This window comes from Phaseolus vulgaris, chromosome 10 (genome assembly GCF_000499845.2).
Source record: "Phaseolus vulgaris cultivar G19833 chromosome 10, P. vulgaris v2.0, whole genome shotgun sequence".
Taxonomy (NCBI): Eukaryota; Viridiplantae; Streptophyta; class Magnoliopsida; order Fabales; family Fabaceae; genus Phaseolus; species Phaseolus vulgaris.
Genome location: NC_023750.2, coordinates 37126784 through 37137207, shown reverse-complemented (window position 1 = coordinate 37137207; position 10424 = coordinate 37126784).

The window sequence follows — 10424 nt, the reverse complement described above, 5'->3', positions numbered from 1 at the left end:
ACCATGTTCCTTTTTCTTTCCAAGATTTTTAGCCTTTCTCTTGATAAGATAAGGTTTATGTTTCATTTTATTCTCCAAATAAGTATTCTTCTTGCAAGAGTCTTCCCCTCCCTTTCATGGTCTTCTTGAAGAAGTTGATAGCTTTAAAAACTACATTTTTTATTCTCCAATTTTAGACTTCACATAAATTTATCAACTTTGATAGAAAATGTGCATTGAGTGAGTGATTTCATGAACAAATTAGGAATGCGCTGAATTGTGCTATTATATTCCTTTTCATCCCTCAAAGCAAATTTTTACAGGTTTTTTATTTTTCATATTTACTCAGTACTAGTTTTTAATTTGTATATATGTGTTTTGGTTTCTGTTATGGTCTCTTGCATCATTTTATTATTATTATATCAAGAATCAATAAGTCGAAAAATTGATCACCTTATACAGTATCACGACCTTTTGGCTAAAACTAGTATCATGTTACCCTGCAAATTAAATGGATTAAGTTTGATTAGAAAAGATAAAACATGATTAATGGATTATTGGGTCTACGCTAATCTTTACACAACACAAAACTCAATAGAAAAGTATAAATAAGAGGGGATCCCATGGTAAAAAAAGGTAATGATTATTTCAATTTTGAACTAAATTTTCAGATATACACTTCAACTGATTTGAGCGTCGGAATGTCTTTGCAGGTACCTTACCCTCACGGACATACTCAATAGAACAACGAAAAACTGAAGAGAGAGAAGACAGAAGAGACTTGATAGAAAATATTTGATCTCAAATAAACTGTAAGAACAATTATTATTATTATTAGTAGTATTATTATTTTTCTCAGAACAATTATTATTATTATTATTATTATTTATCTTAGAAAAATTATTATTATTATTATTTATCTTAGAACAATTATTATCATTATTATTTATCTTAGAACAATTATTATTATTATTATTATTATTTATATCAGAACCGTTATTATTATTATTATTTTGAGGTTATTTATACAATTCAAATGCTTTCATGTAAAAGGCTAGTTAATGTATAAGTATATATTGTTGGTATTTTTTGTTTCTCTAATTAATTTTATTGTAATAACTTCATCTTTAAATTCTAGTGTAAATGTGTGTGTGATATTTTTATAAAACTGTCTATTTTTGTTATGTTTGTGCAATTTATTTCTTTAGCAAAATTATTTCCAAGGTACTTGCATATTATTACATGGCCTTTATTTCTTATGCAGTATGTAACCAAATTATTTTTTGGCATTACCATTCTTTCAAAACTGCAGTTTGAGGTTTGTTTTAGCAGTAATACATTGCAACAAGACCTGAAATCTTTTGATTTTGAAATTCTTCGAACCCAAATAGTGAGGAGCCAGTAACAGAGTTGGGAGCTGTTTCTTCCTGCAATAAACATTAAACTGTCACTTATTATCAATTTTACTCTTCCAATTTAACTTTGCAAACATGCAGATTATATTAGAGTAAATTACCATTCTCAAAAGAATAATGATATCTTTGAAATTGGAAGGGTAAGATTGAAATTGAGTGACTGGTTAATGCTCATTGCAGGGTAGTAACAGCAGCCAACTCTGTTATTGTCTCTTCAATATTTTGGTTCGAACAGTTTCAACTTTAAAAAATTCTACGTCTCATTGCTGTTGTTTCTGCTAAAGAAAAACCAAAGATTGAATTTTTGAAAGGAATAATCATGCAAAAACTAAATAAAATTGGTTACATACTGTACAAATGTCATATATATTATAGCGATTAAGATATAATGAGTTGATAATAAGTATAGAATAAAAATGCATGTAAGATTATAAATGATATGCATATGAATCACAAGAATAATATTATTTTTAAGTAGGGAAAGATTGATATGATTGAAGTGAAGTGTGGTGTCTGACTCAATTAAATCTATGTAACATACGTTATGCTTAATTGATATATTTGTTGATTCTCTTAGTTAGGTTGAAGATGTGTTTTTGTTAATATGGTCTGAACATACGTTGCACAAAGGTATGTGGTATTTTATGTTGCAGGCTTTCTCTCTAAAGGTTATGCTTGCATTTGAGGTATTTCTATTCAGATTTACCGGTGCTTCTATGGAGCAAGGGAGCTCATCTTTGTGTCCTTGGTGCTATTCTGGGAATATCTCTGTCATGGGAGGCTTTCACTATAAAGAGCATTGACCTCGTATCTCAAGTCTTAGGTGTGTCTCTCTTTTGTTGAATGGAGTGTCTTTACAAAGGAAGGTTTTATCAATAGTTCTGGGATTATCTCTGTGATGGGAAGCATTTTATCAAATGAGAGTTGACTTCATATTCAATTTTGTTGGGTGTTGTCGGAGGTTACTTTGGGCTACCCCAAAACTCAGGCAGTGCATTTGGGATGGTCCAATGCATCTTCTTTGTTGCTCACTACTTAATGTTATGCTTTTTGGTATCTGTTGGGGAGGGTGTACCATAAATCTTGTTGTAGGTCATGGTTATGGGTGTTGTTGTAAGACTCTTTTGAGGTTCTCTTCTAACATACCAAAAATATATCTAACTATTATAATACAAATCTTACATGTTAATATACAAGCTTAGAGTTTTTCAAAACATTCCTAATACAATAATGCATGACTAAGACTTATACAAATACAAATACAAATATTTACAATATAAGGTTCAAAGCAACATCATAAAGTTCTCCAGAACCTCCATCACCTGTATGATCATCTGCTCATGTACATAATACAATTATCGCAGTTCCCAATACAACAAGAAAAGCAAGGGTAAACTAGTGAAAGAAAAATTTTGTAATATACACAATTCAATCAAAAGAGCAAACCAAATTACATTAATCAATTTCTCAATTATTCAATCCTATTCAAATCCCAACATAAAACAATCATATAGATTCCACATGAATATACACATCTAGGATATTCAATAAACAAAATAACAATGGACTCGTATTAAGTAACTCCTACCAGAGACTAACACCTGATCCAATACTCAAGAATTAGATTATCAACGAATCTAAGAGAAATGATCAAGGTAAGTTCAATACAACCCAAGTCGTGCATCTCATCAGTTTCTCATCACCTGATATCTTAGTATATGTGACTTAGATCATCAGGTGAAGTTCAGAGATCTCTATTACATCATAAACATCAATACTTAATACATAAACAAACATTAGTACATACATTATCCAAAATGTATGACTTCAATTTCATACAATCTCAAACCTACAATATCACTCAAAATGCAATCAACAACCTTAAAAGTCCTATTTAACATAAAAATAAACAACACTTAAATACTAAACTATCAAAATCTAATATTTCTACAAGTTTAAATAAAATATAAACAAACAACATTCATGCAAGACAAATTGAATATTAAGACCACTTTTCCTCCACACCTAGATCTTTTAGCCTAGGGTGCTATTAAAAAATTAAAGTTAGTTTTCCTTATCTGAAATTATTTATTCTGATGGAAATTTTACATCAAACCGGGAACCACTTCAAAATTTAGGAACCTAGAACAAATTATCAAAATATTACCAAATTTTAGTATGGTTTAATTAAGTTGAGAGAATTATTTTTCTCAGCTGACTTTATTAACATTGATGACTAAATCATAGAAAAAAACAAAGAATAAAGAATCTTTAGAGTAGAAATGAATTTATTATATTTGAAAATTTGATTGAGTATAAATGTTTTTTAATTCTTCAATTACACGATCAAATTCTAAAATAGATAAAAATTAAGAAAGAAGGGAGAAAAGAGAAGTTGAGAGAGAAGGAATGAAAATAAAAAAGGAAAAAGATGAGTATGGGGGAGCTGTTTACAGGGGTTACTTCTCTTCTACATATTGGGGTTATGGGTTAATACCTTATAAGTGAGATTCGTGTTCATAGGTCAAATATCAATTTATAATAATAATAGATGTTGAATTAAGAATGCGAAATGAGTAAAATGTTCACCCATCTGTAAATTTAAAGATGAGATAGTGCATGTACATTAATTACAGAAATCAAACATTTCAACGACAATATCATATATATTCATTATTAGTTACCATACAGGGAAAATATTAATTCACATTAACTCATTGCCTAAATAAATAAATAACTAAATAAATAAAAATATAATTTTACTAACAACAACTTTTTCCAAATTTCAAGAAAAAACCTTGACACACTCTCATTGAGTGTAATCCACTCTCTTAAGTTTTTTTTCTTGAATATTGATTTTGTTCATTATGAAATTGAAAGGAGATGAATGATATATTACTAAAAGGTGTCTAAGTTGGACTTCAAACATTACGTGACAAAATAATTAAATAGACTAATTTAATCTTTAAAATTAATTTAAAACTTAAAATATTAGTAACAAAAAATTTAGGTAGTTAATTTAAAAATTATTTTATATATTTTTTTAATAATAGAAACTAATTTAAATATTAATAATTTTTTAGTTTTTAAAACAATATATAATTTAATTATCAATTTTTTTAATTTAATTATTTTTTTTAAGTGTAGATTTGATATACGATTAAGGATTTCTCCATACTCTTTTTTCTGTGAGCTTACCAAATCAGATAATCATTAGATTGTCTTGCCAACTTAACGTTGTTAGAAAATTATAAAAAAAAATCAACTTAAATGTATTTTAAAAAACATTAGATAAAATTAATTTTTTTAATAATCAGGACAGTAAATTGAATATTGGTCCGGACCAACAGATAATTAAACCTAACTTTTATTTTAAATATCATCTTTTGTTAGTTCAGTTTGTAATATAAAATATTTTTTAATTTAAAATGCATAAAAAATTTAAAATAACCTAACAAATATTAAAAATAATGTAATAATTAATTTATGTCTATACGATTGAAATGTGTAATAATAAGACTTTTTTTTAAAGATAAGAAAAATAATATTAAAATATATGTAATAGTTAATTTTTGTTTATAAGATTGAAATGTGTAATAATAATTAGTAAAACAAAATTAAAAAAAATATTAAAATATAAGAGACAGTAATAGAAGAAAATATTAAATAAACTACAAGTTAATTGAATTTATTTTATAGTTTATGAGTTACAAGCTCATAAAATAAGCTATTATGATATTATTAGTAAAAACTTTGGTCAAACTAACTCATAAGTTTGTCAAATAAACTAGTAATTGATTTATTAGTTTACTAAATATACTCCAAGAATGAATTGTTAAAGATATGATAATTCTTTTAACAATAAAAAGATAAATAACATATTTTTTATTATATTATTTAGAAAATGTTATTATAAAAATATATAAACAAAGGTAGTCTACTATTAATATTTATGTTACTGAATATTGGTGGAGTCCACTTAATTGTAATGAGAATAGGTGGAGTTATAAAAAACAGTAAAAAACAATTAAATATATTATTTTCATGATAATAAGACTTTGGTGATGTTTATTTACACATAGTAGCACATTGTTGTTAGAATTGTTGGTATAAAAACTAAAAATGTTAATTGTAATGGAAATTTTATTATTTTCCACATGGAGTTAGGTACAATGTCCATTTTCACATTTGAACAAACTTATACGTAAACACTTTTAAAAGAGAAAAATATAAAAAAAATAAAAAAATTGATGTTAGAAATAAAAATGTGGAAGAACTATGTGACATAATTTGGTATTTAATTAGCTACCAAGGTTTTTGCTAACAAATTTAGAATCTAAATAATTGGTAGTTAAAACTTAGGTAGCTAATTAGATACCAATTTAAAAATTATTTAGTCTCTAAAATGGTCTCTAATTTAGTCATTATAACAACTAATAATTTTTTGTATCTAAAATTGGTTTTTATTTCATGATTTTCTTGTAGTAATATAACGTATTTTAATTAATTAAAGACTAAAATAACCAAGAGATGGAACTAACATCAAATAAATAAATCATCTGTTTGATAATTTATTTTGATGTGGGGGAGGCTGTGGGGTATAGGGGCAAAGTAGTAGGAGGAGGTCTACGTGTACACCAAATTGAGTTTTTTAATAATTATGGTATTAAATTGAATATTGACCATAAATGTAGATATAAAAAGGTAATTATACCTAAAAATTAACACAAAACACAATTCTCTATATTTTCTCTCTCTCAACTTTTTGACTCTCTTATTTCAGTTTGTTTCTATTTACTCTAAATATCCCTTATTCTTTGTTTTTACTTAGGATTTTGTCATCAATCTTAAAAGAGTCAATTGATAGAAGTGATTATCTCAACTGTTATGTTTGGATGTTTTTTTTTTATGTTAGAAAGGTTCTTGAATATTATGTGATTGGATGGTATGAATTCTATATGAATAATGAAAATTATATGAAATTGAGGTCATACACTTATGATAAGTATGAGTTGTTGCTTAATAGTACATTAAGTATGAAAAACCTATGTTTAAGAGAGATCATATAACTTCACTAAGTAACGTATATGGTGAGAAGTTGGTAAGGGAATTCATACACGCTTCTAGTCACAAGATATTGAATGTTTGAACTCACCTTAATTCTTAATGTACTGTATTATACCGTAGTAGGTAGGACATAACGTAAATAACGCTTATCTTATCACATTATTTATGAATTTCTCTTTCTACAATAATGATTTTATACAGAAATATCTCATTCTCTCACTATAATAAAATATTTCATTGTCGGTTTAATAAATTTCTCTCTAAAAAATAAATTATTTCAATCCTTCATTTAATAAATTTATTTCTCTAAATTAAATGTTTTAACTATTTTTTTTGTCCCTATCACATTCAATTTAGTATAAATACCTTCCTCTCCTTCTACTAACTCTCATCCTCCATTAGAACAACTTCTCTCAACCTCGCTCCGCAATTTCTCTCAATATTTTGAAGAAAACTTGTTGCAAATTAAAGTCTTCCATTTTTCTTATTTTAGATATTGTAGAAGACAACTTTTTGTTTTATTATTGTGTTCCTTTTTTTTCCAAGATTTTTAAGCCTTTCTCAAAATAAGGTTTATATTTCCTTTTATTCTCCAAATAAGGATTATTCTCGCAAGAGAGTTCCCCTCCCTTTCATGGTCATCTTAAAGAAGTTCATAGCTTTAAAAAATACATTTATTTTATTCTCCAATTCTTAGAATTCACATAAATTTCTCAACTTTGATAGAAAATATGCATTGAGTGGGTGATTTCATGAACAAATTAGGAATGCACTGAATTGTGCTATTATATTCCTTTTCATCCCTCAAGCGAATTTTTATAGGTTTTTGATTTTTCATATTTACTCACTACTAGTTTTTCATTATATATATATATATATATATATATTGATTTTTCTATGGTCTCTTGTATCATTTTATTATTATTATTATTATTATTATTATTATATCAAGAATCAAGAAGCAAAAAATTAGATCACCTTATAGAGTAGCACGACCTTTTGGCTAAAACTAGTATCACGTTAATCCGTAAATTAAATAGATTAACATTGATTAAAAGAGATAAAACATTATTAAGGGATTATTAGGTCTAATCTTTACACAACACAAAGCTCGATAGAAAAGCATAAATAAGAGGAGACCTTATGGTAAAAAGTAATGACTGTTTCAATTTTGAACTAGATAATCAGATATACAATTCAACTGACTTGAGCGTCAGAGTATCTTTGCAGGTACTCCAATCTCACAGACATACTCAAAAGAACAATGGAAGAATTGAAGAGAGAGAAGACGGAAGACACTTGATAGAGAATATTTGGTCTCAAATAAATGGTAAGAACACTTATTATTATTTTATTATTATTTATCTCAGAACAATTATTATTATTATTATTATTTATCTCAGAACTGTTATTATTATTATTATTATTATTATTATTATTATTATTATTATTATTATTATTATTATTATTATTATTTATCTCAATTTGAGGTTATTTATACAATTCAAATGTTTTCACGTAAAAGGCTAATTAATGTATGAGTATATGTTGTGGGTATTTTTTGTTTTTGTAATTAATTTTTTTTACTACTAACTTCATCTTTAAATTCTAGTGTAAATGTGTGTGTGATTTTTGTAAAACTCGATTTATTTTTTTTGTGCTTGTGTAATTTATTTCTTTAGCAAAACTCTTTCAAAGTAGTTGCAAATTATTACATGGTCTTTATTTCTTATGCAATATGTAACCAAATTGTGTTTTGGCATTACCATTCTTTCAAAATTGCAGCTTCAGGTTTGTTTTAGCAGTAACACATCTCAACAAGACCTGAAATCTTTTGATTTTGAAACTCTTCGAACCCAAATAGTGAGGAGCCAGTAACAGAGTTGGGAGCTGTTTCTTCCTGCAATAAGCATTAAACTGTCACTTATTATCAATTTTACTCTTTCAATTTAATTTTACAAACATTCAGATTCTTTTCAGAATGGTGAGCTTAAAGAAATTAAAATAGATTATATCAGAGTAAATTATCATTCTCAAAAGAATAATGATATCTATAAATTGAAATTGGAAGGGTAAGATTGAAATTGAGTGACTGGTTAATGCTTAGTGCAGGGTAGTAACAGCAGCCAACTCTGTTATTGTCTCCTCATTATTTTGGTTCGAATAGTTTCAACTTTAAAAAATTCTACGTCTTATTGTTGTTGTTTCTGCTAAAGAAAAACCAAAGATTGAAATTTTGAAAGGAATAATCATGCAAAAAAAAGAAAAAAATTGGTTATATATTGTACAAAGGTAATATATATTATACCCATTGATATATAATGATTTGATAATAAGTATAGAATAAAAATGCACTTAAGATTACAAGTGAGATGCATAGAAATCATAGGAATAATATTTTTTAGGAAGAAAAAAGGTTGATATGATTGAAGTGTGGTGTTTTACTCAATTTAAAAGGTGATTCAATTAAAAATTTGATCCTGAATTAAACATAAATAAAAAGTTAGAATTTTTCATATCCTAAATGGTGCCAATATAGTATTTTGTGTGTCTTAAATCTATGTAACATATCTTATGTTTCATTGATATATTTGTTGATCTCTTAGTTAGGTTTAAGATGTGTTTTTCTTAATATGGTATGAATATACGCTGCACAAAGGTATGTGGTGTATGTTGCAGCCTTTGTTTATAAAGGTTTATGCTTGCATTTGAGGTATTTCTGTTCAGATTTATCTGTGCTTCTATGGAACAAGGGAGCTCATCTTTGTGTCCTTGGTGCTATTCTGGGAACATCTCTGTCATGGGAGGCTTTCACTGTAAAGAGCACTGACCTCGTATCTCAAGTCTTAGGTGTGTCACTCTTTTGTTGAATGGAGTGTGTTTACAAAGGAAAATTTTATCAATAGTTTTGGGACTATCTCTCTGTGATGGGAATAATTTCATCAAAGGAGGGTTGACTTCATATTCAGTTTTGTTGGGTGTTGTCGGAGGTTACTTTGGGCTACCTAAAAAATCAGGCAGTCCATTTGTAGTAGATCCTAGTTCTGGGATTTGTTGTAAGACTCTTTGGAGGTTCTCTTATAACATCTTAGAAATACATCTAACTATTACAATACAAAATTCATATGTTAATATACAAGTTTAGAATTTTTCAAAATATTCCTAATACATGATTATGACTGATAGAAATACAAATATTTACAATATGAGGTTCAAAACAACATCCTAAAGCCCTTTAAAACCTCCATCACCTGTATGATCATATACTCGTGTATAGTCATTGCAGTTCCCAACACAACAAGAAAAGTAAGGGTAAACTAATGAAAATAAAATTTTATAATATAGACAATTCAATCAAAAGAGCAAACCAAATTGCATTGATCAGTTTCTCAATTGCTCAATCTTCTTCAAATCCCAACATAAAACAATCACATAGATCTCACTTGAATATACACATCTAGGATATTCAACAAACAAAATAACAATTGACGTATTTCGGAAGGCTCATATTAAGTAAGTCCTATTAGAGACTAACACCTAGTCCAATACCCAATACTTAGATTACTAGCGAATCCAAAAGAAAGGATTAGGGTAAGTTCAATACAACTCAAGTCGTGCATCTCATATGTCCTCACCACTCGATATCTTAGTTTATGTGACTTAGATCATGAGTGAAACTCAGAGATCTCTGTTAGCAGATAAACATTAATGCATCAATACTCAATAAACAAACACACATCAGTCCATACATTATCCCAAATGTATAACTTCAATTCCATACAATTTTCATTATACAATATTATTGAAAACGCAATCAACAACATTAAAAGTCCTATTTAACATAAAAAAAAACAACATTTAAATACTAAACTATCAAAATCTAATATTTCAACAAGCTAACTCCACTAAGATTGATGACTAAATCATAGAGAAAAACAGAGAATAAAGAATCTTTAAAGGAAA